Source organism: Salmo trutta, chromosome 3 (genome assembly GCF_901001165.1).
Source record: "Salmo trutta chromosome 3, fSalTru1.1, whole genome shotgun sequence".
NCBI lineage: Eukaryota > Metazoa > Chordata > Actinopteri > Salmoniformes > Salmonidae > Salmo > Salmo trutta.
This window is the reverse complement of record NC_042959.1, coordinates 13545885-13573062: the sequence shown is the minus strand read 5'-3', so window position 1 is coordinate 13573062 and position 27178 is coordinate 13545885.

Sequence of the window (27178 nt, the reverse complement as noted above, 5' to 3'; positions counted from 1 at the left end):
TGTGCATGACACAAGTAATTTTTCCAACAATTGTTTACAAACAAATTATTTCACTTTAATTCACAGTATGACAATTCTAGTGGGTCAGAAGTTTACATACATTAAGTTCACTGTGCCTTCAAACAGCTTGGAAAATTCCAGAAAAGGATGTCATGGCTTTAAAGCTTCTGGTAGGCTAATTGACATCATTTGAGTCAATTGGAGGTGTACCTGTGGATGTATTTCAAGGCCTACCTTCAAATTCAGTGCCTCTTTGCTTGACATCATGGGAAAATAAAAACAAATCAGCCAAGACCTCAGAAATTAAATTGTAGACCTCCACAAGTTGTCTTGTTCATCCTTTCCAAACACCTGAAGGTACCACTTTCATCTGTACAAAAAATAATACGCAAGTATAAACACCATGGGACCACTCAGCCGCCACACCACTCAGGATGGAGACCCATTCTGTCTCCTAGAGATGAACGTACTTTGGTGCGAAAAGTGCAAATCAATCCCAGAACAACAGCAAAAGGACCTTGTGAAGATGCTGGAGGAAACAGGTACAAAAGTATCTATATCCACAGTAAAACGAATCCTATATCGACATAGCCTGAAAGGCCGCTCAGCAAGAAAGAAGCCAATGCTTCAAAACCGGCAGAAAAAAGCCAGACTACGGTTTGCAACTGCACATGGGGACAAAGATCATACTTTTTGGAGAAATGTCCTCTGGTCTGATGAAACAAAAATAGAACTGTTTGGCCATAATGACCATCGTTATGCTTGAAGGAAAAAGGGGGAGGCTTGCAAGCAAGAACACCATCCAAAAAGTGAAGCACGGGGGTGGCAACATCATGTTGTGGGGGTGCTTTGCTGCAGGAGGGACTGGTGCACTTTACAAAATAGATGGCATCACGAGGAAGTAAAATTATGTGGGTATATTGAAGCAACATCTCAAGACATCAGTCAGGAAGTTAAAGCTTGGTCAGAAATGGGTCTTCCAATGGACAATGACCCCAAGCATACTTCCAAAGTTGTGGCACAGGGAAAAAAAAAAAATGTATGAAATGTATGCATTCACTACTGTAAGTCGCTCTGGATAAGAGCGTCTGCTAAATGACTAAAATGTAAATGTAAAATGGCTTAAGGACAACAAAGTCAAGGTATTAGAGTGGCCATCACAAAGCCCTGACCTCAATCCCATAGAAAATTTGTGGGCAGAACTGAAAAAGCGTGTGCGAGCAAGGAGGCTCACAAACCTGACTCAGTTACACCAGCTCTGTCAGGAGGAATGGGACAAAATTCACCCAACTTATTGTGGGAAGCTTGTGGAAGGCTACCCAAAATGTTTGACCCAAGTGAAACAAGGCAATGCTACCAAATACTAATTGAGTGTATGTAAACTTCTGACCCACTGGGAATTTGATAAAAGAAATTAAAGCTGAAATAAATCATTCTCACAACTATTATTCTGACATTTCACATTCTTAAAATGAAGTGGTGATCCTAACCGACCTATAACAGGGAATCTTTACTGGGATTAAATGTCAGGAATTGTGAAAAACTGAGTTTAAAGGTATTTGGCTAAGGTGTATGTAAAATTCCGACTTCAACTGTGTGTATATATATATATATTGATTTGTTTGCTCGACTAAAACAATATTTTTGGTATGGTCCTAACAAGCCCTAGGACCATACCTCAGTACTACCTGGCATGATGACTCCTTGCTGTCCCCAGTCCACCTGGCCATGCTGCTGCTCCAGTTTCAACTGTTCTGCCTGCAGCTATGGAACCCTGACCTGATCACTGGACGTGCTACCTGTCCCAGACCTGCTGTTTTCAACTCTCTAGAGGCAGCAGGAGCGGTAGAGATACTCTCAATGATCGGCTATGAAAAGCCAACTGACATTTACTCTTGAGGTGCTGACTTGTTGCACCCTCGACAACTACTGTGATTATTATTATTTGACCATGCTGGTCATTTATGAACATTTGAACATCTTGGCCATGTTCTGTTATAATCTCCACCCGGCACAGCCAGAAGAGGACTGGCCACCCCTCATAGCCTGGTTCCTCTCTAGGTTTTTTCCTAGGTTTTGGCCTTTCTAGGGAGTTATTCCTAGCCACCGTGCTTCTACACCTGCATTGCTTGCTGTTTGGGGTTTTACATTTACATTTACGTTTACGTCATTTAGCAGACGCTCTTATCCAGAGCGACTTACAAATTGGTGCATTCACCTTATGATATGCAGTGGAACAACCACTTTACAATAGTACATCTATATCTTTTTGGGGGGGATAGTAGGGGGGAGGGTTAGAAGGATTACTTAATCCTATCCTAGGTATTCCTTAAAGAGGTGGGGTTTCAGGTCTCTCCGGAAGGTGGTGATTGACTCCGCTGTCCTGGCGTCGTGAGGGAGCTTGTTCCACCATTGGGGTGCCAGAGCAGCGAACAGTTTTGACTGGGCTGAGCGGGAACTGTGCTTCCGCAGAGGTAGGGAGGCGAGCAGGCCAGAGGTGGATGAACGCAGTGCCCTTCTTTGGGTGTAGGGACTGATCAGAGCCTGAAGGTACGGAGGTGCCGTTCCCCTCACAGCTCCGTAGGCAAGCACCATGGTCTTGTAGCAGATGCGAGCTTCAACTGGAAGCCAGTGGAGTGTGCGGAGGAGCGGGGTGACGTGAGAGAACTTGGGAAGGTTGAACACCAGACGGGCTGCGGCGTTCTGGATGAGTTGTAGGGGTTTAGTGGCACAGGCAGGGAGCCCCGCCAACAGCGAGTTGCAGTAATCCAGACGGGAGATGACAAGTGCCTGGATTAGGACCTGCGCCGCTTCCTGTGTGAGGCAGGGTCGTTTTAGGCTGGGTTTCTGTACAGCACTTTGAGATATCAGCTGATGTAAGAAGGGCTATATAAATAAATTTGATTTGTTTGACCAACAGCCTAACTACCAAACAATAGACCAGTCGACTAATTGGGGTCAGCCCTACACAGATTATCTATAAATTAATCACCTATAAAGTACTGTATGCAGATCAGTCCTTAACCTAGTCTACACGTCAATAATCAAATTAGAAAATCTGCCAATCAGATCTAACCTGGTCAATAAATAACAGATCAATGCAGAAACAGAGTGCTCCTTTGTCTTTATTTCTGGGATAGTCACCTGTTGAAGTGTCTGGGGGTAAGGAATGTTTTCTGGTCCCAGGTCTGTTTGTGTTGTCTTTCCAACTCCTATTATGAAATTGTTAAAGTCGTTGGTGAGACAGCACCAACAGATCTGGGACCAAGCTACATCAGACGCTCCTTCTTGTGCATTTCAATGAACCGGAGTCTCAAATGACAAACATTGTTAATGCAGTTCACTATGATTTCGGTCCTGTGTGTGTGTGTGTGTTTCTTTATTTGTTTCTGCTTGTGTTGTGCACACATTTTTATAGTATGTTAGACTATATATTTTTGTCAATTACAATTTTCATATTTTCACATTTAATTGATAGCGTTTGACACACTTGATGTTTTCTGCACAGAAAGCTGATGTAGGATCAGTCTAAAACAGAGGATTGTTGTGTTTTCCAGAATCACCTCACATTTTCAAGCCTTCATCACTAATCCAAACAGAGAAACAAACACCAATAGGATCAAAAAAGGCATTCACATCACATGCTGTGAGGCAATTTTGGGGCAGGAAATAAGGCTTTTAACCTCCAAATGGGTTGAGAATTTATGCAGTTAAACCAGAGCATTAACACAATTGCATTTGTCCAGAGTGAGTGTGTAATTCCCTGCTTCTTACACTTTATTGGCCCCCTGAAGTCACAGACAACTTCACACCAACAAGACAGACTGGGTTTGGGAGGGAGAGAGACAGGTGAAGTGTTTGGGAGGGAGAGAGACAGGTGTGGGGGGGTGTTGTAACGTAGAGAGGGGACCAAAGCGCAGCGTGTTGATTGCTCATGGTGAATATTTATTTTAACTCAAAACACTAAAGAAAAAATAACAAAGAGAAAACAAAAGCGCACAGTTCTGTCAGGTACATAAACTAAACAGAAGACAACTACCCACAAACACAGGTGGAAAAAAACCCTACTTATGTATGATCTCCAATTAGAGACAACGAGGACGAGCTGCCTCTAATTGGAGATCATCCCACCCCCCCAAAAAACATAGAAATAGAAAAACTAGAACCTAAACATAGATATACAAAACATAGAAAAACACAAAACCCCCCCTGTCACGCCCTGACCTACTCTACCATAGAAAATAACATCTTACTATGGTCAGGACGTGACAGGTGTTGTGTTTGGGAGGGAGAGAGACAGGTGTGGGGGGAGTTGTGTTTGGGAGGGAGAGAGACAGGTGTGGGGGGTGTAGTGTTTGGGAGGGAGAGAGGCAGGTGTGGGAGGTGTAGTGTTTGGGAGGGAGAGAGACAGGTGAGGGGGTGTAGGTTTGGGAGGGAGAGAGACAGGTGAGGGGGGTGTAGAGTTTGGGAGGGATAGAGACAGGTATGGGGGGTGTAGTGTTTGGGAGGGAGAGAAACAGGTATGGGGAGTGTAGTGTTTGGGTTTGTACTTTATCTGTGTGTGTATTATGGGTGTCTGTTTTTCTCTCTCTCTCTCTCTCTCTGTGTGTGTGTGTGTGTGTGTGTGTGTGTGTGTGTGTGTGTGTGTGTGTGTGTGTGTGTGTGTGTGTGTGTGTGTGTGTGTGTGTGTGTGTGTGTAGCATGTGAAATGGAGTGGCAGAGAGGCGGGAGATGGCTTGATTCACTGATTCACAGGTGTTAATAAAATAAATGTAAAAACGCAGAGGAGCAGATTATATTTAAGAGGAGCAGATTATATTTCAGAGGAGCAGATTATATTTCGCAGATTATATTTCAGAGGAGCAGATTATATTTCAGAGGAGCAGATGATGTTGCAGAGGACGTTGCAGAGGATGTTGCAAAGGAGCACATGACGTTGCAGAGGAGCACATGATGTTGTAAAGGAGCAGATTATATTGTAGAGGAGTAGATGATATTGTAGAGGAGCAGATTATATTGTAGGGGAGCAGATTATATTGTAGAGGAGTAGATGATATTGTAGAGGAGTAGATGATATTGTAGAGGAGCATATTATATTGTAGAGGAGCAGATGATATTGTAGAGGAGTAGATGATATTGTAGAGGAGTAGATTATATTTTAGAGGAGCAGATTATATTGTAGAGGAGCAGATTATATTGTTGAGGAGTAGATTTTATTGTAGAGGAGTAGATGATATTGTAGAGGAGCAGATTATACTGCAGAGGAACAGATTATATTGTAGAGGCATAGATGATATTGTAGAGGAGTAGATGATATTGTAGAGGAGCAGATTATATTGCAGAGGAGCAGATTATATTGTAGAGGCGTAGATGATATTGTGGAGGAGCAGATTATATTGTAGAGGAGCAGATTATATTGTAGAGGCGTAGATGATATTGTGGAGGAGCAGATTATATTGTAGAGGAGCAGATTATATTGTAGAGGCGTAGATGATATTGTAGAGGAGCAGATGTTGGTATTTACGTTTGATAAACAAGCAATTGAGAAGTGGAGCAACATCCCGTATGGGTTGACTGCTGCTATACCAATCTAAAACTCCTCCCACCCTCTCTCTGTCTGTCTCTCTCTCTATCTGTCTCTCTATCTGTCTCTCTGTCTCAATTCAATTCAATTCAATTCAAGGGGCTTTATTGGCATGGGAAACATATGTTAACGTTGCCAAGCAAATGAGGTAGATAATATACAAAAGTGAAATAAACAATAAAAATGAACAGTAAACATTACACTCACAGAAGTTCCTAAAGAATGAAGACATTCCAAATGTTATATTATCTATATATACAGTGTTGTAACGATGTACAAATGGTTAAAGTACAAAAGGGAAAATAAATAAGCATAAATATGGGTAGTATTTACAATGGTGTTTGTTCTGCACTGGTTGACTGTCTCTCTGTCTCTATCTCTCTCACTCTCTCTGTCTTTCTCTCTGTCTCTCGCTCGCTTGTTCTCTCTCTCTGTCTCTCTGTCTCTGTCTTTGTCAATTCAATTCAAGATGCTTTATTGGCATAGGAAACATATGTTTACATTGCCAAAGCAAGTGAAATAGATAATAAGCAAAAGTGAAATAAACAATAAAAAAGTAACAGTGAACATTTCACAAAAGTTCCAGAAGAATAAAGACATTTCAAATGTCATGTCAATATACAGTGTTGTTACGATGTACAAATAGTTCAACTACAAAAAGGAAAATAAGTAAACGGATGGGTTGTATTTCAATGTTATTTGTTCTTCACTAGTTGCCCTTTTCTTGTGGCAACAGGTCACAAATCTTGCTGCTATGATGGCACACTGTGGTATTTCATCCAATAGATATGGGAGTTAATCAAAATTGGATTTGTTTTCGAATTCTTTGTGGGTCTGTGTAATCTGTACATAGTCAAAGTTCTGAGTGGGCTCCCGAGTGGCGCAGTGGTCTAAGGCACTGCATCTCAGTGCTAGAGGTGTCACTACAGACCCTGGTTTGATTCCAGGCTGTATCACAACCGGCTGTGATTGGGAGTCTCATACGACGGTGCACAATTAGCCCAGCGTCGTTAGGGGTAAGCCATCATTGTAAATAAGAATTGGTTCTTAACTGACTAGTTAAATGATTTAAAAAAAGCTTTCCTTAATTTTGTGTCAGTCACAGTGCTCATGTATTCTGCCACTGTGTACTCTCTGTTAAGGGTCAAATAGCATTCTACTTTGCTCTGTGTTTTTTGTTAATTCTTTCCAATGTGTCAAGTAATTATCTTTTTGTTTTCTCATGATTTGGTTGGGTCTAGTTGTGTTGCTGTCCTGGGGCTCTGTAGGGTCTGTTTGTGTTTGTGATCAGAGCCCCAGGACCAGCTTGCTTAGGGGACTCTTCTCCAGGTTCATCTCTCCGTAGGTGATGGCTTTGTTATGGAAGGTTTGGGAATCGCTTCCTTTTAGGTGGTTGTAGAATTTAACGGCTCTTTTCTGGATTTTGATAATTAGAGGGTATCGGCCTAGTTCTGCTCTGCACTGAGGATATTTTTGCTGAATTCTGCATGCAGAGTCTCAATTTGGTGTTTGTCCCATTTTGTGAATTATTGGTTGGTGAGTGGACCTCAGACCTCACAACCATTAACTTCTTTGCGGTAGGGGGCAGTATTTTGAGGTCCGGATGAATAGTATGCCCGTAGTAAACTGCCTGCTACTCAGGCCCAGAAGGTAGGATGTGCATATTATTAGTAGATTTGGATGGAGAACACTCTGAAGTTTCTAAAACTGTTTGAATGATGTCTGTGAGTATAACAGAACTCATATGGCAGGCAAAAACCTGAGAAAAAAATCCAACCAGGAAGTGGGAAATCTGAGGTTTCCACTAGATGTCAACAGTCTTTAGAACGTTGTTTCATGCTTCTACTGTGAATGGGGAGAGAATAAGAGCCATTGGAATCAGATGACTGAGAAAATGGCATGAGCTCAGACATGCGCGCGCCCGTGAGAGTTAGGTGTGTTCCTTTTCATTTCTGAAGACAATGGAATTGTCCGGTTGGAATATTATCGAAGATTTATGATAAAAACATCCTAAAGATTGATGCTATACATTGTTTGACATGTTTCTATGAACTGTAATATAACTTTTTTGACTTTTCGTCTGAACTTACTGCGCGAGCAGAGTGCATTTGGATTACTCGACTGAACGCGCAAACAAAAAGGAGGTATTTGGACATAAAGGATGGACTTTATCGAACAAAACAAACATTTATTGTGGAACTGGAATTCCTGGGAGTGCATTCTGATGAAGATCATCAAAGGTAAGTGAATATTTATAATGCTATTTCTGTCTTTTGTTGGCTCCGCAATATGGCGGGTTTCTGTATTGGTTGTTGTTGTTGCTGAGCACTGTACTCAGATTATTGCAAAGTGTGCTTTCGCCGTAAAACTTTTTTGAAATCTGACACAGCGGTTGCATTAAGGAGAAGTGTATCTATAATTCTTTGAATAACAGTTGTATATTTGATCAACGTTTATGATGAGTATTTCTGTAAATTGATGTGCTCATTCACCGGAAGTTTTGGGAGGCAAAACATTTCTGAACATTACACGCCAATGTAAAATGTTTTTTTGGGATATAAATATGAACTTTATCGAGCAAAACATACATGTATTGTGTAACATGAAGTCCTATGAGTGCCATCTGATGAAGATCATCAAAGGTTAGTGAATAATTTTAGCTGTATTTCTGTTTTTTGTGACTCCTCTCCTTGCTTGGAAAATGGCTGTGTGGTTTTTCTTGTCTAGGCACTGTCCTAACATAATCTAATGTTATGCTTTCGCCGTAAAGCCTTTTTGAAATCGCACACGGTGGTTGGATTAACGAGAAGTGTATCTTTAAAATGGGATATAATAGTTGTATGTTTGAGAAATTTGAATAATGAGATTTTTGTTCTTTTGAATTTGGCGCCCTGCTATTTCACTGGCTGTTGGCGAGTGTGTCCCGCAGGTGGGATGCTAGCATCCCACATACCCCAGAGAGGTTAAATGACTCTCTAACTGATTCAAGTATTTTAAGTCAGACCCTAATTGGTATGTCAAATTTTATGTTATTTTTTATGCCATTTGTGTGTGCTTTAGGGCAACGGTGTCTAGATTAAATGTTTATTTGTTTATTTTTTGGAACACCATTTTTTTTGTCTTACTGAGATTGACTGTCAGGGCCCAGGTCTGACTGAAGAGGGTGGGGCTTATTAAGATGCATCCCTGTCTCCCTGGCCCTGTGGATAGAAATATGTGTTTTAGACAATTTTAACCACACACTTCTTGTTTGTGTACATGGATTTTATAATGTTATATGTTTTTCCCTCAACAACACTTTCCATCAATTTGTATAGCAGGCTCAAATGTCAAGTTGAGTCAAAAGCGTTTTTGAAATCAACAAAGCATGAGCAGACTTTGCCTTTGTTTTGGTTTGTTTGCTTGTCAATTAGGATGTACAGGGTGAGTAAGTGGTCTGTCGTACGGTAATTTGATGAAAAGCCAATATGACATTTGCTCAGTACGTTGTTTTCGCTTAGGAAATTTACAAGTCTGCTGTTAATGATAATGCAGAGGCTTTTCACAAGGTTGCTGTTGACGCATATCCCATGGTAGTTATTGGTGTAAAAATTTGTCTCCACTTTTGTGGATTGGGGTTATCAGTCCTTGGTTCCAGATATTGGGGAAGATACCATAGTTGAGGATGATGGTAAAATAGTTTAATTATAGCCAATTGGAATTTGTGGTCTGTATATTTAATTTAGGACACCATCAACCCCACAGGTCTTTTTGGGTTGGAGGGTTTGTATTTTGTCCTGTAGTTCATTCAATGTAATTGGAGAATCCAGTGGGTTCTGGTAGTCTTTAATAGCTGATTCTAAAATATGTAGTTGATCTTGTATATGTTTTTGCTGATTGGTCTTTGTTATAGAGTCGAAAAGATTGAAGGTGGTTTATACATACATCTCAGTTTTTGATAGATAACTCTTCATATTGTTGTTTGTTTAGTGTTTTCCAATTTTCCCAGAAGTGGTTAGATTCTATGGATTATTCAATTACATTGAGCTGATTTCTGACGTGCTGTTCCTTCTTTTTCCGTAGTGTATTTCTGTAATGTTTTAGTGATTCACCATAGTGAAGGCGTAGGCTCAGGTTTTCTGGGTCTCTATGTTTTTGGTTGGACAGGTTTCTCAATTTCTTTCATAGGTTTTTTGCATTCTTCATCAAAACATTTGCCATTTGTCATTTTTCATTTTCTTAGGTTGCCTGCTTGACATTTTTTAGAGTTGATAGGTCAGCTGAGAGGTCAAATATACTGTTTAGGTTTTTCTACTGCCAAGTTTACACCTTCACTATTACAGTGAAGTATTTTGTTCAGGAAGTTGTCTAAAAGGGATTGCATTTGTTGTTGCCTAATTGTTTTTTTGGTAGGATTCTCTCTCTCTCTCTCTGTCTCTCTTTCTTTCTCTCTGTGTGTCTCTGTCTCTGTCTCTGTCTCTGTCTCTCTGTCTCACTTTCTACCTCTCTCTGTCTTTGTCTTTCTCTCCCTCTCTCTGTCTTCATCTAATGCAACAGAATCGTCCAGATTCCTTGGATCTGAATTCTGTTTATTTGTCTCCGATTGGAGTGAGGGAGCGTTGCCATGACAATGCTGTTAAAAACAATGCACAGTGAGGAGAGGACTAGGAAAGGGAGGTAATGAGTAGAGGGGGGTGAGGTAAATGTGGGGGGAGGGACAGAATGAGGATGAGTGCAGAAGGGGGATGGAGGAATACAGAGATGGAGGGAAAGTAATTAGGTAGGAGATTCTGATTATTAACGCTCCTCTCTTTACGCCAGTGTGTGTGTGTCTCTCTCGCTCTCTCTCTTTCTCTCTCTGTCTCTGTCTCTGTGTGTGTATGAGAGAGTATGAGTGTATATATTCTGCTGTCCATATACATTTTTTCAGGACAAATTATGTTGAACTTCTCTTCCTCAGCTAACTCCATTACTTTAATCCAAACATTTATCTTGCTTTGTTTCTTATATTGTAAACCAATCTTATTGTCTACATCCCTTTTTATTTGGCCTGGTTGGGAATTATGAAATATTTATGTTTTAACCATCTGCAGAGGTGCGTTCAGTTCAGTTCAACGTTTGCAACGTTGCCTGATGGTTTGCACTGAACAACACATTCTCCAAAACGTTGCAAACACTTTTTTAACTGCCTTTTGAGATACGTTTCCTCTCGTTTGGTGGGTGTGTCACGCTGAATCTGAACTGACTGAAATGTTGCCTAGCCTATGGACTGTGTCCATGTGCTGTTTTTGATGTAATTCTGCTTATATATACTGTATATATACAGTGCATTCGGAAAGTTTTCAGACCTCTTCTCTTTTTCCACATTTTGTTGCGTTACAGCCTTATTCTAATATTGATTAAATAATTTTTCCCCCCTCATCAATCGACACACAATACACCATAATGACAAAGCAAAAACAGGTTTGAAATGTTTCCAAATGTATTGAAAATAAAAAACAGAAATACCTTATTTACATAAGTATTCAGACCTTTTAATATGAGCCTCAAAATTGAGCTCAGCGGCATCCTGTTTCCATTGATCATCCTTGATTGGAGTCCACCTGTGGTAAATTCAATTGATTGGACATAATTTGGAAAGGCACACACCTGTCTATATCAGGTGGCAGTGCATGTCAGAGCAAAAATCAAGCCATGAGGTCGAAGGAATTGTCCGTAGAGCTCTGAGACAGGATTGTGTTGAGGCAGCATTGAAGGTCCCCAAGAACACAGTGGCAATCATTCTTAAATGGAAGAAGATTGGAACCACCAAGACTCTTCGTAGAGCTGGCCACTCGGCCAAACTGAGCAATCGGGGAAGAAGGGCCTTAGTCAGGGAGGGGACAAAGAACCGGATGGTCACTCTGACAGAGCTCCAGAGTTCCTCTGTGGAGATGGGAGAACCTTCTAGAAAGACAACCATCTCTGCAGCACTCCACCAATCAGGCCTTTATGGTAGAGTGGCCAGACGGAAGCCACTCCTCAGTAAAAGTCACATGACCAGCCCGCTTGGAGTTTGCCAAAAGGCACCTAAAGACTCTCAGACCATAAGAAACAAGATTCTCTGGTCTGATGACATCAAGATTGAACTCTTTGGCCTGAATGCCAGGCGTCACATCTGGAGGAAACCTGGCACCATCCCTACGGTTAAGCATGTTGGTGGCAGCATCATGCTTATGGGGATGTATTTCAGCAGCAGGGACTTTGAGGCTAGTCAGGATCGAGGGAAAGATGAACGGAGCAAAATACAGAGAGATCCTTGATGAAAACCTGCTCCAGAGTGCTCAGAATCTCAGACTGGGGCGAAGTTTCAGCTTCCAACAGGACAACAACCCTAAGCACACAGCCAAGACAACCCCATACCTATGTAAATGTCATATTTCCTTTAAAAAAATGTTAACCTCTCTCGGGTATGTGGGACGAAATCGTCCCACCTAGTCAACAGCCAGTGGAATTGAGTGTCGCGAAATACAAAAACCTTAAAAATGCTATAACTTCACTTTCTCAAACATAGGACTATTTTACACCATTTTAAAGACAAGACTCTCATTAATCTAACCACATTGTCCGATTTCAAAAAGGCTTTACAGCGTAAGCAAAACATTAGATTATGTTAGGAGAGTACCCAGCCAGAAATAATCACACAGCCATTTTTCAAGCTAGCATATATGTCACAAAAACCAAAACCACAGCTAAATGCAGCACTAACCTTTGATGATCTTCATCAGATGACACTCCTGGACATTATGTTATACAATACATGCATGTTTTGTTCAATCAAGTTCATATTTATATAAAAAAACAGCTTTTTACATTAGCATGTGACGTTCAGAACTAGTATACACACCGTAAACTTCCGGTGAATTTACTAAATTACTCACGATAAACGTTTACAAAATACATAACAATTATTTAAAGAATTATAGATACAGAACTCCTTTATGCAATCGCGGTGTCAGATTTTAAAATAGCTTTTCGGAAAAAGCACATTTTGCAATATTCTGAGTAGATAGCTCGGCCATCAAGGCTAGCTAAACAGACACTCACCAACATCGAGGCTCAGTAAACTCAGAATTACTAGTAGAAAAACTGGATTACCTTTGCTGTTCTTCGTCAGAATGCACTCCCAGGACTTCTACTTCAACCACAAATGTTGTTTTGGTTCAAAATAATCCATAGTTATGTTCAAATATCCTCCGTTTTGTTCGTGCGTTCAGGTCCCTATCCGAAGGGTGACGCGCGGACGCATGTTGTGACAAAACATTTCAAAATATTCCATTACCGTACTTAGAAGCATGTCAAACGCTGTTTAAAATCAATTTGTATGCTATTTTTCTCGGAAAATAGCGATAATATTCCAACCGGGCGACGTTATTTTCTTTCAAAGGCTGAAAGAAAAACATGGCCACTTCTCGGGGCCTGTCTCTGAGCCACCAGCCTGACCACTCACAAACTGCTACCTAGCCCAGAGACAGCAGAGATCTCATTCCACTTTCTGGCGCCTTCAGAGAGCCTATCGGAGCCTTAGAAATTGTCACGTTACAGCAGAGATGCTGTATCTTCGACAGAGATGCCACAGAAGCACAAGAAATGGTCAGAGAGGGCACTTCCTGTATGGAATCTTCTCAGGTTTTGGCCTGCCATATGAGTTCTGTTATACTCACAGACACCATTCAAACAGTTTTATAAACTTTAGAGTGTTTTCTATCCAAATCTACCAATTACATGCATATAATAGTTTCTGGAAAAGAGTAGTAACCAGTTTAAATCGGGTACGTTTTTTATCCGGCCGTGAAAATACTGCCCCCTACCCTAGAGAGGTTAATACATTTGCAAACATTTATAAAAACCTGTTTTCACTTTGTCATTATGGGGTATTATTTGTAGATTAATGAGGAAAAAACTATTTAATACATTTCAGAATAAAGCTGTATTGTAACAAAATGTGGAAAAGCCAAGTGGTCTGAAAACTTTCCTGAATGCACTGTGTGTATATATATATATACGCCTGATCAATTTGATGTTATTTTAATGTTATTAAATGTGTTTTTCTTTCAAAAACAAGGAAATGTATAAGTGACCCCAATCTTTTGAACGGTAAAGATTGGGGTCACTTATACATTTCCTTGTTTTTGAAAGAAAAACACATTTAATAACATTAAAATAACATCAAATTGATCAGGCGGCAGGGTAGCCTAGTTGTTAGAGCGTTGGGCGAGTAACCAAAAGGTTGCGAGTTTGAATCCCCGAGCTGACAAGGTTCAAATCTTTTGTTCTGCCCCTGAATAAGGCAGTTATCCCACTGTTCCTAGGCAATCATTGAAAATAAGAATTTGTTCTTAACTGACTTGCCTAGTTAAATAAAGGTAAAGAAATACAGTGTAGATGTTGTAAATGACTATTGTAGCTGGAAACAGCTGATTTTTTATGGAATATCTACATAGGTGTACGGAGGCCCGTTATCAGCAACCATCACTCCTGTGTTCCAATGGCATGTTGTGTTAGCTAATCCAAGTTTATCATTTTAATAGGCTAATTGATCATTAGAAAACCCTTTTGCAGTTATGTTAGCACAGCTGAAAACTGTTGTGCTGATTTAAAGAAGCAATAAAACTGGCCTTCTGTAGACTAGTTGTGTATCTGGAGCATCAGGATTTGTGGGTTCGATTACAGGCTCAAAATGGCCAGAAACAAAGAACTTTCTTCTGAAACTCATCAGTCTATTCTTGTTCTGAGAAATGAAGGCTATTCCATGTGAGAAATTGCCAAGAAACTGAAGATCTCATTCAACGCTGTGTACTACTCCCTTTGCAGGACAGCGCAAACTGGCTCTAACCAGAATAGAAAGAGGAGTGGGAGGCACAACTGAGCAAGAGGACAAGTACATTAGAGTGTCTAGTTTGAGAAACAGACGCCTCACAAGTCCTCAACTGGCAGCTTCCTTAAATAGTACCCTCAAAACACTAGTCTCAACGTCAACAGTGAAGAGGCGACTCCGGGATGCTTGCCTTCTCCTGAGGTTGAAGAAGCGCTGTTGCACCTTCACCCAACTGTTTGTTTGGGTGGACCATTTCAGTTTTGTATTTGTTATGAATCCCCATTAGCTGCTGCCAAGTCAAAAAATAAGGCAGTTATACAATTTCAACAACATTCCAATACATTCATTACAGAATTCACAACACACTAAGTGTGTGCCCTCAGGGCCATACTCCATTTCCACATATCTACACCGCAAAATCCATGTGTACGTGTGTATGTTATCATGTGTGTGTATGCATCTGTGCCTATGTTTGTGTTACTTCACAGTCCTCACTGTTCCATAAGGTGTATTTTTAGCTGCTTTAAAAAAAATCTGATTCTACTTCTTGCATCAGTTACTTGATGTGGAATAGAGTTCCATGTAGTCATGGCTCTATGTAGTACTGTGCATCTCCCATAGTCTGTTCTGGACTTGGGGACTGTGAAGAGACCTCTGGTGGCATGTTTTGTGGGTTTGTCAGTGATGTGTACGCTGATGAACTTGAAGCTTTCCACCTTATCCACTGTGATCCACTGTGGATAGGAGGGTGCTCCCTCTGCTGTTTCCTGAAGTCCAGCAGCTGACTTTGGTCGTCAGTTGAACTGTGTTTCCTCTGACACATTGGTGCAGCTGGCTTCCGTGTTAAGTGGGCGGGTGTTAAGAAGAGCGGTTTGGCGGGTCATGTTTCGGAGGACGCATGACTCGACCTTCGTCTTTCCCGAGCTCATTTGGGAGTTGCAGCTATGAGACAAGATCGCAATTGGATATCTCCACATTGAGGTGAAAAAGGGTGTATAGCATTTTTTTTTACGTTTTCCTTCCTCTCCGGCAACTGAGTTAGGAAGGACTCTTGTATATTTGTAGTGACAGGGTGTATTAATACACCATCCAAAGTGTAATTAATAACTTCACCACGCTCAAAGAGATATTCAATGTCTGTGTTTTTTTGTTACCCATCTACTAATATGTGCCCTTCTTTGCGAGGCATTGGAAAACCTCCCTGATCTTTGTGGTTGAATCTGTCTTTGAAATTAACTGCTCGACTAAGGGACTAAGGGTACAGAGATAAGGTTGTCATTAAACAATCATGTTAAACACTATTATTGCACACAGTCCATGCAACGTATTATATGACTTGTTAAGCGCATTTTTACTCATGAAATTATTTAGGCTTGCCATAACAAAGGGGTTGAACACTTATTGACAAGCTTTTAATTTTTTATTAATTTGTAAAAATGTCAAATAACATGATTCCACTTTGACATTATGGGGTATTATGTGTAGGCCAGTGACACCAAATCTCAATTTAATCCATCTTAAACCCAGGCTGTAACACAACAAAATGTGGAAAAAGTCAAGGGGTGTGAATACTTTCTGATGGCGCTGTACATTTGCTCCTCCCTCTCTATCTGATTATCTCTGCCAGTCTATGGACCTCTGCCTCATATGCTTGAAATTGCCATCACGCTCGTGTGAAGAGGAAATATTTGGGATGAGTGATTCCTCCTGCACACTCACTTGCCTGCTCACTCACCCTCGCTAACACACACACACACACACACACACACACACACACACACACACACACACACACACACACACACACACACACACACACACACACACACACACATGGCTAATCCATGTCTAATCCTCGGTGTGTGTTTGTGCATGTGCGGTGTGTCCTGTCTGTGTGTGCTTGTGCATGTGTGCATGTGCGGGCGTGTGTGTGAGCCATGGTAATGAAGCCTCTGTCTGGCTGCTTTATTTCCCCAATGTCCTCTCAGGCATATTATTCTTGCCTTCCTCAGGTCATTTATAGTGCTTACAGATGGCTCAGCCAGATAGCTTATTCCACCATAGACAGCAGCTGACCTACAGTATGCTACCATACACAACTTCTAGCATATTGAGAAAAATATTGATCGATTGATTACTTTTATAAGATCATTTAAAACACATATTGGGCTACGTCACACATGATAAACATGTAACAGAACACAAACAGTTGGGCTACTTCACACATGATAAACATGTAACAGAACACAAACAGTTGGGCTACGTCACACATGATAAACATGTAACAGAACACAAACAGTTGGGCTACTTCACACATGATAAACATGTAACAGAACACAAACAGTTGGGCTACGTCACACTTGATAAACATGTAACAGAACAGGAACAGTTGGGCTACGTCACACTTGATAAACATGTAACAGAACAGGAACAGTTGGGCTACGTCACACTTGATAAACATGTAACAGAACAGGAACAGTTGGGCTACGTCACACTTGATAAACATGTAACAGAACACAAACAGTTGGGCTACGTCACACTTGATAAACATGTAACAGAACTCAAACAGTTGGGCTACGTCACACTTGATAAACATGTAACAGAACAGGAACAGTTGGCTACGTCACACTTGATAAACATGTAACAGAACTCAAACAGTTGGGCTACGTCACACTTGATAAACATGTAACAGAACAGGAACAGTTGGGCTACGTCACACTTGATAAACATGTAACAGAACACAAACAGTTGGGCTACGTCACACTTGATAAACATGTAACAGAACAGGAACAGTTGGGCTACGTCACACTTGATAAACATGTAACAGAACAGGAACAGAAAGCAGAAGAATTAGAAAAGGGCCCATATTGCACACTTACACACACAGACACACACACGACTAGACATGGTTTACGCTTCACTAGCCTCTCTCCTTGTTAACAGGAAATGCACTGCATAGGGAAGACGGTGCCATTTGGGATGTACCCAGGGAGTTGAATAAGTACTGAAGAGGGTTTGGGATGAGTTTATTTCTTCATTTGTTCCCCAGCATCACAAAAATAACCCTACGTATGAGAAGCACGTAAGCTTTAACTAATTGGCCTGGACGGATCAGAATACCCCCGGGGAACAATCTCTGCTAGAGAGAGAGAGAGAGAGAGCGAGAGAGAGAGAGAGAGAGAGAGAGAGAGAGAGAGAGAGAGAGAGAGAGAGAGAGAGAGAGAGAGAGAGAGAGAGAATTGAATTCCCAGCTCACAGAAGCATGTATTTGGAGGTAATTGATATATCTTTGTTAACACTGTATGACTGAAAACACAGAGCAGATCAACAAAGCCCAAACACAGTGCCAGGACTGCTTGGCATCACCGTGTGATGAGGCTGGCATTGTTCCACCTGTCGGGCACCACCCTGAAAGTATATCGTTGTTGAGGTACTGTGTGTTTGTTAGCCACCTGCTCTGTCTGTCTGTCTGTCTGTCTGTCTGTCTGTCTGTCTGTCTGTCTGTCTGTCTGTCTGTCTGTCTGTCTGTCTGTCTGTCTGTCTGTCTGTCTGTCTGTCTGTCTGTCTGTCGCTCTCTGTCGCTCTGTCGCTCTCTGTCGCTCTGTTGCTCTCTCTGAGGAGGTTGTTGCCGTCTTCGTCTTATGTAACAGAATCATCCAGATTCCTTGGATCCTCTGTCTGCCTGCTCTCATTATGCGAACCGTAGCAGCACTGCCAGAGATGCACACAGAGCCCTAATGGGTGATAATGAGCCGCTCAGTTTCAACACTGCCCCAAGACACAGAGCTGTGCAACTGCAACTGCACCGCCACAGGCCCCAGTTAAAGACCAGCAGCACCGCCACAGTCCCCCAAGCCCCAGTTAAAGACCGACAGCACCGCCACAGTCCCCCAAGCCCTAGTTAAAGACCGACAGCACCGCCACAGTCCCCCAAGCCCCAGTTAAAGACCGACAGCACCGCCACAGTCCCCAGTTTAAGACCAGCAGCACCGCCACAGTCCCCCAAGCCCCAGTTAAAGACCGACAGCACCGCCACAGTCCCCCAAGCCCCAGTTAAAGACCGACAGCACCGCCACAGTCCCCCAAGCCCCAGTTAAAGACCGACAGCACCGCCACAGTCCCCCAAGCCCCAGTTAAAGACCGACAGCACTCCCACAGTCCCCCAAGCCCCAGTTAAAGACCGGCAGCACCGCCACAGTCCCAGAAGCGTTTAAGACTAGTTGGACACAACCTCAACACGGATTCAAATGTATATTTGCCTGGAAATCTTTTTTATAGAATCACAGAGTCAACCAAGCTTAGTCATTTTCCAGTTTTTTAATTGTGTATTGTGCATTGAGTTTAGACAGACAGACAGACAGACAGACAGACAGACAGACAGACAGACAGACAGACAGACAGACAGACTGTTTTGCCCATTACTTCTGTCTCTGACGAGGGGAGATTAGTGAGGTTCCGTCTTGAATGGGCTACTGAGTGGCGCAGCGGTCTAAGGCACTGCATCTCAGTGCTAGAGGTGTCACTACAGACCCTGGTTCAATTCCAGGCTGTATCACAACCGGCCGTGATTGGGAGTCCCATAGGGCGACGCACAATTGGCCCAGCGTCATAAGGTTTAGCCGGGGTAGGCCGTCATTGTAATTAAGAATTTGCTCTTAACTGACTTGCCAAGTTAAATAAAGGTAAAATAAAACAATGTATAAATAAAATGGCTCCCTATTCACTATGTAGGGCACCATATGGCTCTGTGTCAAAAGGAGTGTACTACATTGGGAATAGGGTGCCAATTCGGCAGAACCTGTATCCATGGGTTACCGCCCCCGTTGAGGACCAAGCTGGAATCAAACTGTGAGAAAGTGAAGTATTCATGTAACCCTTAATGCAGCAGGACTCATCAGGCCCCACATGTACACTATAAATGGACCAAGCTGGAATCAAACTGTGAGAGAGGTATGAGGGTGTGAGGGAGGAAGGCTGTGAGGGAGAGAGGTATGAGGTATGATGGAGAGAGGGAGACAGGTGTGAGGGAGGAAGCGTGTGAGGGAGAGAGGTATGAGGTATGATGGAAAGAGGTATGAGGGAGGAAGGGTATGAGGGAGGAAGGGTGTGAGGGAGAGAGATGTGAGGGAGGAAGGGTTTGAGGGAGAGAGATGTGAGGGAGGAAGAGTGTGAGGTAGAGAGGTATGAGGGAGAGATGTGTGAGAGAATGTTGCATACCATTTTTCTTTAATAACTTTCTATATCTCACAGCACAGATTGTGTCCTTAAGGTGAAACTTTTTGCTGAATGTCATATTGAGAAATAACAGGAGAGAAGTGTAGTGGTGCTGTGTACGTAGGAACAACCACACTGCCTGTAGTGGTGCTGTGTACGTAGGAACAACCACACTGCCTGTAGTGGTGCTGTGTACGTAGGAACAACCACACTGCCTGTAGTGGTGCTGTGTACGTAGGAACAACCACACTGCCTGTAGTGGTGCTGTGTATGTAGGAACAACCACACTGCCTGTAGTGGTGCTGTGTACGTAGGAACAACCACACTGGCTGTAGTGGTGGTGTGTACGTAGGAACAACCACACTGGCTGTAGTGGTGCTGTGTACGTAGGAACAACCACACTGGCTGTAGTGGTGCTGTGTACGTAGGAACAACCACACTGCCTGTAGTGGTGCTGTGTACGTAGGAACAACCACACTGCCTATAGTGGTGCTGTGTACGTAGGACTTGGTTATATTGTTTAGACAATATGGTGTTTTTCTGTGTCCACACATCTGTTTACACCCTCTCTCTACAACTTCTCTACCTCCTTTACACTCTTCCTCTCTTTACACTCTTCCTCTCCATCCTTCTCTCTCTTGCCTTTAGCTCTCTTCTATCCAGAGAGAATGGCTGGAGAGAAAAACAAACCGAACAATTGAAGAATTGTGAGATATGACATCTGCTAGGGTTAAATTATTACCTTGCCTTCGCAGGCAATGGGGTAGAAACCCCTCAGGCACTGATCTAGGATCAGCTTACAATTCCCCAAACCCAGCCTTAACCATTAGGGGTGAAGATATAAAATTGACCTCAGATCAGCTTCTAGGGACATCTTCACCCTAGTCTCCCTGTTGACCCAATCACATCCATATTTATATTCAGTCGACTGTGGGATGAATTGAATTCATTGACCATGCTTCCTCCTAAATGGCACCCTATTCCCTACGTAGTGCACTACTTGTGAGCAGGGCCTGATAAAACATTTGTAGGCAATATAAGGAATAGCACCAGAAAAGGAAATAAGCTGTCATGGTTATAAAGGCCTCTCTCTCTTTAATCTCTCTAACTTCCTGTTCCTGTTCTCATCCCCCAGCCGTCTGCATGTGTCTTGTTTGTTAGCTTAGCTGGTTCCTCACAGTGCAATCAGCTTTGGGGTTATTCATCAACACACACACTCACACACTTGCAAACACACACACATTGCGCACAAACACATTGCGCATAAACACATGCACATACCTGTACAAACACACACACACACACATGCACGCAGGCACATACACACGGAGGTTATTCAAACACAGCCTGGCATAAATGAAACATAACAAGAGGTGTCGTCTCAGCCGCCCAGCAGCCTCTTTTTGCTTTGTCCCAAATGGCACCTTATTGCCTTTTTGCTGCACTACTCTTGACCAGAGCCCTATGCACTATAATGAGAATAGGGTGACATCTGGGATACATCCTCTGTCTCTCTGAGAAACCAGCAGAACGCACACACAGTTTAATATTCCTTTCCTATTTTATTTTATTTCTGGCACTGTGAGTGAGGCCTTGTTTTTCTGTGACTCCCCTGACCTGCAGCGCTTCAACATTACTTTGACTTGACAGGATCCTGACAGACAGACAGACAGACAGACAGACAGACAGACAGACAGACAGACAGACAGACAGACAGACAGACAGACAGACAGACAGGCAAACACAGAGGCAGACAGACAGACAGACAGACAGACAGACAGACAGACAGACAGACAGACAGACAGACAGACAGACAGATTTGATGCAGAGACAGACAGACAGACAGACAGACAGACAGACAGACAGACAGACAGACATTCACAGAGGCAGACAGACAGACAGACAGACAGACAGACAGACAGACAGACAGACAGACAGACAGACAGACAGACAGACAGACAGACAGATTTGATGCAGAGACAGACAGACAGACAGACAGACAGACAGACAGACAGACAGACAGACAGACAGACAGACAAACAAAGAGGCAGACAGACAGACAGACAGACAGACAGACAGACAGACAGACAGACATTTCCATTTCCATTTCCATCTGGAAAATGTCTATTTCCCCTTGACTCAAAGTTAATTTGCGAAAATCACTATTTAGCAAGCTAGCTGACTAGCTAACATTAGCCAGCTAGCTATATTTAGCTAGTTTTATGGCCGTTTTGACATTTTGTTTAACTCCTGACTCCTGAGCTAACCAGCAAACCAGGCTGTCATCTTGTGAAAACCAGTGGATTTAAAGAATCTAGCTAAAGTATTTTAGCTACTGAAAATTGAATCAACATTTTTGTGAGCTTGCCTTGCGGTTCATTAAAACATATTTTAATGTCATCACTTGTCATTGTTTTATTTTATTTAACCTTTATTTAACCAGGCAAGTCAGTTAAGATTTTATTGTAACAACATTAACGTTAGAGATATTTGCCAATACAGCTAAAGTGACGTGAACTCTGTATTCAATGGATGCGTAGCTATGTAGCTGATCTGTTTATGGACAGAGAGGAAGAGGAAGAGAGAGGTCCAACTCAGCGGGAAAAATGTCTCCCTCCAGCAGGTTGCGTTTTTTTGTTGTTTTGCCCACCAAGCAAGGAGTTTTTGTATAGAGGTCAATGAGAGTGTCAACTTTGGTCAACCAAAAAATGTATGGCTTATTTCCTAGGAGAGGTTAATTTGATTGAATAGAAGTTTTGCAATGCTTAAGTTGTTACTAGTGTACTGATATAAGTAGGAAACGCGACACTTTATATCGAAGTTGTCTCGAGATGGCTATGCATTTTCATGGCATTAACTAGTAGCATAGCATCTCTCTCCATTAAATACAGGCGGTTGACGTCAACGACCCTTATCAAATATTCATAAAAGGATTACAAAAATGAGATGTATCCACCGATCCAAAGAAAGGATAGGCGGGAGCTAGACAGCCTGCAATGTCGCTTTGTGGACAATGACTCCCATTGTTAGGGCGGAGAGACGTGTCTTGTGAGTATATCCATCATCTTTGGTATGGACCCTAAAATGTTTGGTATGAATATTAGTTCAGAAGGGTTTTTTATTGTTCTACAAAGATTTCACTGATTAAATATCAATCCCCAAGAAATTGCTGAGAATTGAGTGAAGGAAATGTGAGTGTTGCATGTCAAACTGCTATGAAAGTCCGGTTTCAGCACTACTCCACATTGAACCACAGCCAGAAGATGCAGGTATATTACAGGGACATTGTTGTTTTGCTGTTCTCAGTTGTAGCTCATGGTCAGTAGCCTACATACAGTAGTTGTTGCTCATGGTAAGTAGCCTACATACAGTAGTTGTTGCTCATTGTAAGTAACCTACATACAGTAGTTGTTGCTCATGGTAAGTAGCATACATACAGTAGTTGTTGCTCATTGTCAGTAGCCTACATACAGTATTTGTTGTGTTGCTCATGGTCAGTAGCCTAAATACAGTAGTTGTTGCTCATTGTAAGTAGCCTACATACAGTAGTTGTTGCTCATGGTAAGTAGCCTACATACAGTATTTGTTGTGTTGCTCATGGTCAGTAGCCTAAATACAGTAGTTGTTGCTCATGGTAAGTAGCCTACATACAGTAGTTGTTGCTCATGGTAAGTAGCCTACATACAGTAGTTGTTGCTCATGGTAAGTAGCCTACATACAGTAGTTGTTGCTCATGGTAAGTAGCCTACATAAAGTAGTTGTTGCTCATGGTCAGTAGCCTACATACAGTAGTTGTTGCTCATTGTCAGAAGCCTACATACAGTAGTTGTTGCTCATGGTCAGTAGCCTACATACAGTAGTTGTTGCTCATGGTAAGTAGCCTACATACAGTAGTTGTTGCTCATTGTCAGAAGCCTACATACAGTAGTTGTTGCTCATGGTCAGTAGCCTACATACAGTAGTTGTTGCTCATGGTCAGTAGTCTACATACAGTAGTTGTTGCTCATGGTCAGTAGCCTACATACAGTATTTGTTGCTCATGGTCAGCAGTCTACATACAGTAGATTTTGCTCATTGTAAGTAGCCTACATACAGTAGTTGTTGCTCATGGTCAGTAGCCTACATACAGTAGTTGTTCCTCATGGTAAGTAGCCTACATACAATAGTTGTTGCTCATGGTCAGTAGCCTACATACAGTAGTTGTTGCTCATGGTAAGTAGTCTACATACAATAGTTGTTGCTCATGGTCAGTAGCCTACATACAGTAGTTGTTGCTCATGGTATGTAGCCTACATACAGTATTTGTTGCTCATGGTTAGTAGCCTACATACAGTAGTTGCTGCTCATGGTCAGTAGCCTACATACAGTATGTGTTGCTCATGGTCAGTAGCCTACATACAGTAGTTGTTGCTCATGGTATGTAGTCTACATACAGTAGTTATTGCTCATGGTCAGTAGCCTACATACAGTAGTTGTTGCTCATGGTCAGTAGCCTACATACAGTAGTTGTTGCTCATGGTAAGTAGCCTACATACAGTATTTGTTGTGTTGCTCATGGTATGTAGCCTACATACAGTAGTTGTTGCTCAAGGTCAGTAGTCTACATACAGTAGTTGTTGCTCATGGTCAGTAGCCTACATACAGTAGTTGTTGCTCATGGTCAGTAGCCTACAGACAGTAGTTGTTGCTCATGGTAAGTAGCCTACATACAGTATGTGTTGTGTTGCTCATGGTCAGTAGCCTACATACAGTAGTTGTTGCTCATGGTCAGTAGCCTACATACAGTAGTTGTTGCTCATGGTCAGTAGCCTACATACAGTAGTTGTTGCTCATGGTAAGTAGCCTACATACAGTATTTGTTGTGTTGCTCATGGTATGTAGCCTACATACAATATGTGTTGCTCATGGTCAGTAGCCTACATACAGTAGTTGTTGCTCATGGTATGTAGTCTACATACAGTAGTTATTGCTCATGGTCAGTAGCCTACATACAGTAGTTGTTGCTCATGGTCAGTAGCCTACATACAGTAGTTGTTGCTCATGGTCAGTAGCCTACATACAGTAGTTGTTGCTCATGGTCAGTAGCCTACAGACAGTAGTTGTTGCTCATTGTAAGTAGCCTACATACAGTATGTGTTGTGTTGCTCATGGTCAGTAGCCTACACACAGTAGTTGTTGATCATGGTCCGTAGCCTACATACAGTAGTTGTTGCTCATGGTCAGTAGCCTACATACAGTAGTTGTTGCTCATGGTATGTAGTCTACATACAGTAGTTATTGCTCATGGTCAGTAGCCTACATACAGTAGTTGTTGCTCATGGTCAGTAGCCTACATACAGTAGTTGTTGCTCATGGTCAGTAGCCTACATACAGTAGTTGTTGCTCATGGTCAGTAGCCTACATACAGTAGTTATTGCTCATTGTCAGAAGCCTACATACAGTAGTTGTTGCTCATGGTCAGTAGCCTACATACAGTAGTTGTTGCTCATGGTCAGTAGTCTACATACAGTAGTTGTTGCTCATGGTCAGTAGCCTACATACAGTATTTGTTGCTCATGGTCAGCAGTCTACATACAGTAGATTTTGCTCATTGTAAGTAGCCTACATACAGTAGTTGTTGCTCATGGTCAGTAGCCTACATACAGTAGTTGTTCCTCATGGTAAGTAGCCTACATACAATAGTTGTTGCTCATGGTCAGTAGCCTACATACAGTAGTTGTTGCTCATGGTAAGTAGTCTACATACAATAGTTGTTGCTCATGGTCAGTAGCCTACATACAGTAGTTGTTGCTCATGGTATGTAGCCTACATACAGTATTTGTTGCTCATGGTTAGTAGCCTACATACAGTAGTTGCTGCTCATGGTCAGTAGCCTACATACAGTATGTGTTGCTCATGGTCAGTAGCCTACATACAGTAGTTGTTGCTCATGGTATGTAGTCTACATACAGTAGTTATTGCTCATGGTCAGTAGCCTACATACAGTAGTTGTTGCTCATGGTCAGTAGCCTACATACAGTAGTCGTTGCTCATGGTAAGTAGCCTACATACAGTATTTGTTGTGTTGCTCATGGTATGTAGCCTACATACAGTAGTTGTTGCTCATGGTCAGTAGTCTACATACAGTAGTTGTTGCTGATGGTCAGTAGCCTACATACAGTAGTTGTTGCTCATGGTCAGTAGCCTACATACAGTAGTTGTTGCTCATGGTCAGTAGCCTACAGACAGTAGTTGTTGCTCATGGTAAGTAGCCTACATACAGTATGTGTTGTGTTGCTCATGGTCAGTAGCCTACATACAGTAGTTGTTGCTCATGGTCAGTAGCCTACATACAGTAGTTGTTGCTCATGGTCAGTAGCCTACATACAGTAGTTGTTGCTCATGGTAAGTAGCCTACATACAGTATTTGTTGTGTTGCTCATGGTATGTAGCCTACATACAGTAGTTGTTGCTCATGGTCAGTAGCCTACATACAGTAGTTGTTGCTCATGGTATGTAGTCTACATACAGTAGTTATTGCTCATGGTCAGTAGCCTACATACAGTAGTTGTTGCTCATGGTCAGTAGCCTACATACAGTAGTTGTTGCTCATGGTCAGTAGCCTACATACAGTAGTTATTGCTCATTGTCAGAAGCCTACATACAGTAGTTGTTGCTCATGGTCAGTAGCCTACATACAGTAGTTGTTGCTCATGGTCAGTAGTCTACATACAGTAGTTGTTGCTCATGGTCAGTAGCCTACATACAGTATTTGTTGCTCATGGTCAGCAGTCTACATACAGTAGATTTTGCTCATTGTAAGTAGCCTACATACAGTAGTTGTTGCTCATGGTCAGTAGCCTACATACAGTAGTTGTTCCTCATGGTAAGTAGCCTACATACAATAGTTGTTGCTCATGGTCAGTAGCCTACATACAGTAGTTGTTGCTCATGGTAAGTAGTCTACATACAATAGTTGTTGCTCATGGTCAGTAGCCTACATACAGTAGTTGTTGCTCATGGTATGTAGCCTACATACAGTATTTGTTGCTCATGGTTAGTAGCCTACATACAGTAGTTGCTGCTCATGGTCAGTAGCCTACATACAGTATGTGTTGCTCATGGTCAGTAGCCTACATACAGTAGTTGTTGCTCATGGTATGTAGTCTACATACAGTAGTTATTGCTCATGGTCAGTAGCCTACATACAGTAGTTGTTGCTCATGGTCAGTAGCCTACATACAGTAGTCGTTGCTCATGGTAAGTAGCCTACATACAGTATTTGTTGTGTTGCTCATGGTATGTAGCCTACATACAGTAGTTGTTGCTCATGGTCAGTAGTCTACATACAGTAGTTGTTGCTGATGGTCAGTAGCCTACATACAGTAGTTGTTGCTCATGGTCAGTAGCCTACATACAGTAGTTGTTGCTCATGGTCAGTAGCCTACAGACAGTAGTTGTTGCTCATGGTAAGTAGCCTACATACAGTATGTGTTGTGTTGCTCATGGTCAGTAGCCTACATACAGTAGTTGTTGCTCATGGTCAGTAGCCTACATACAGTAGT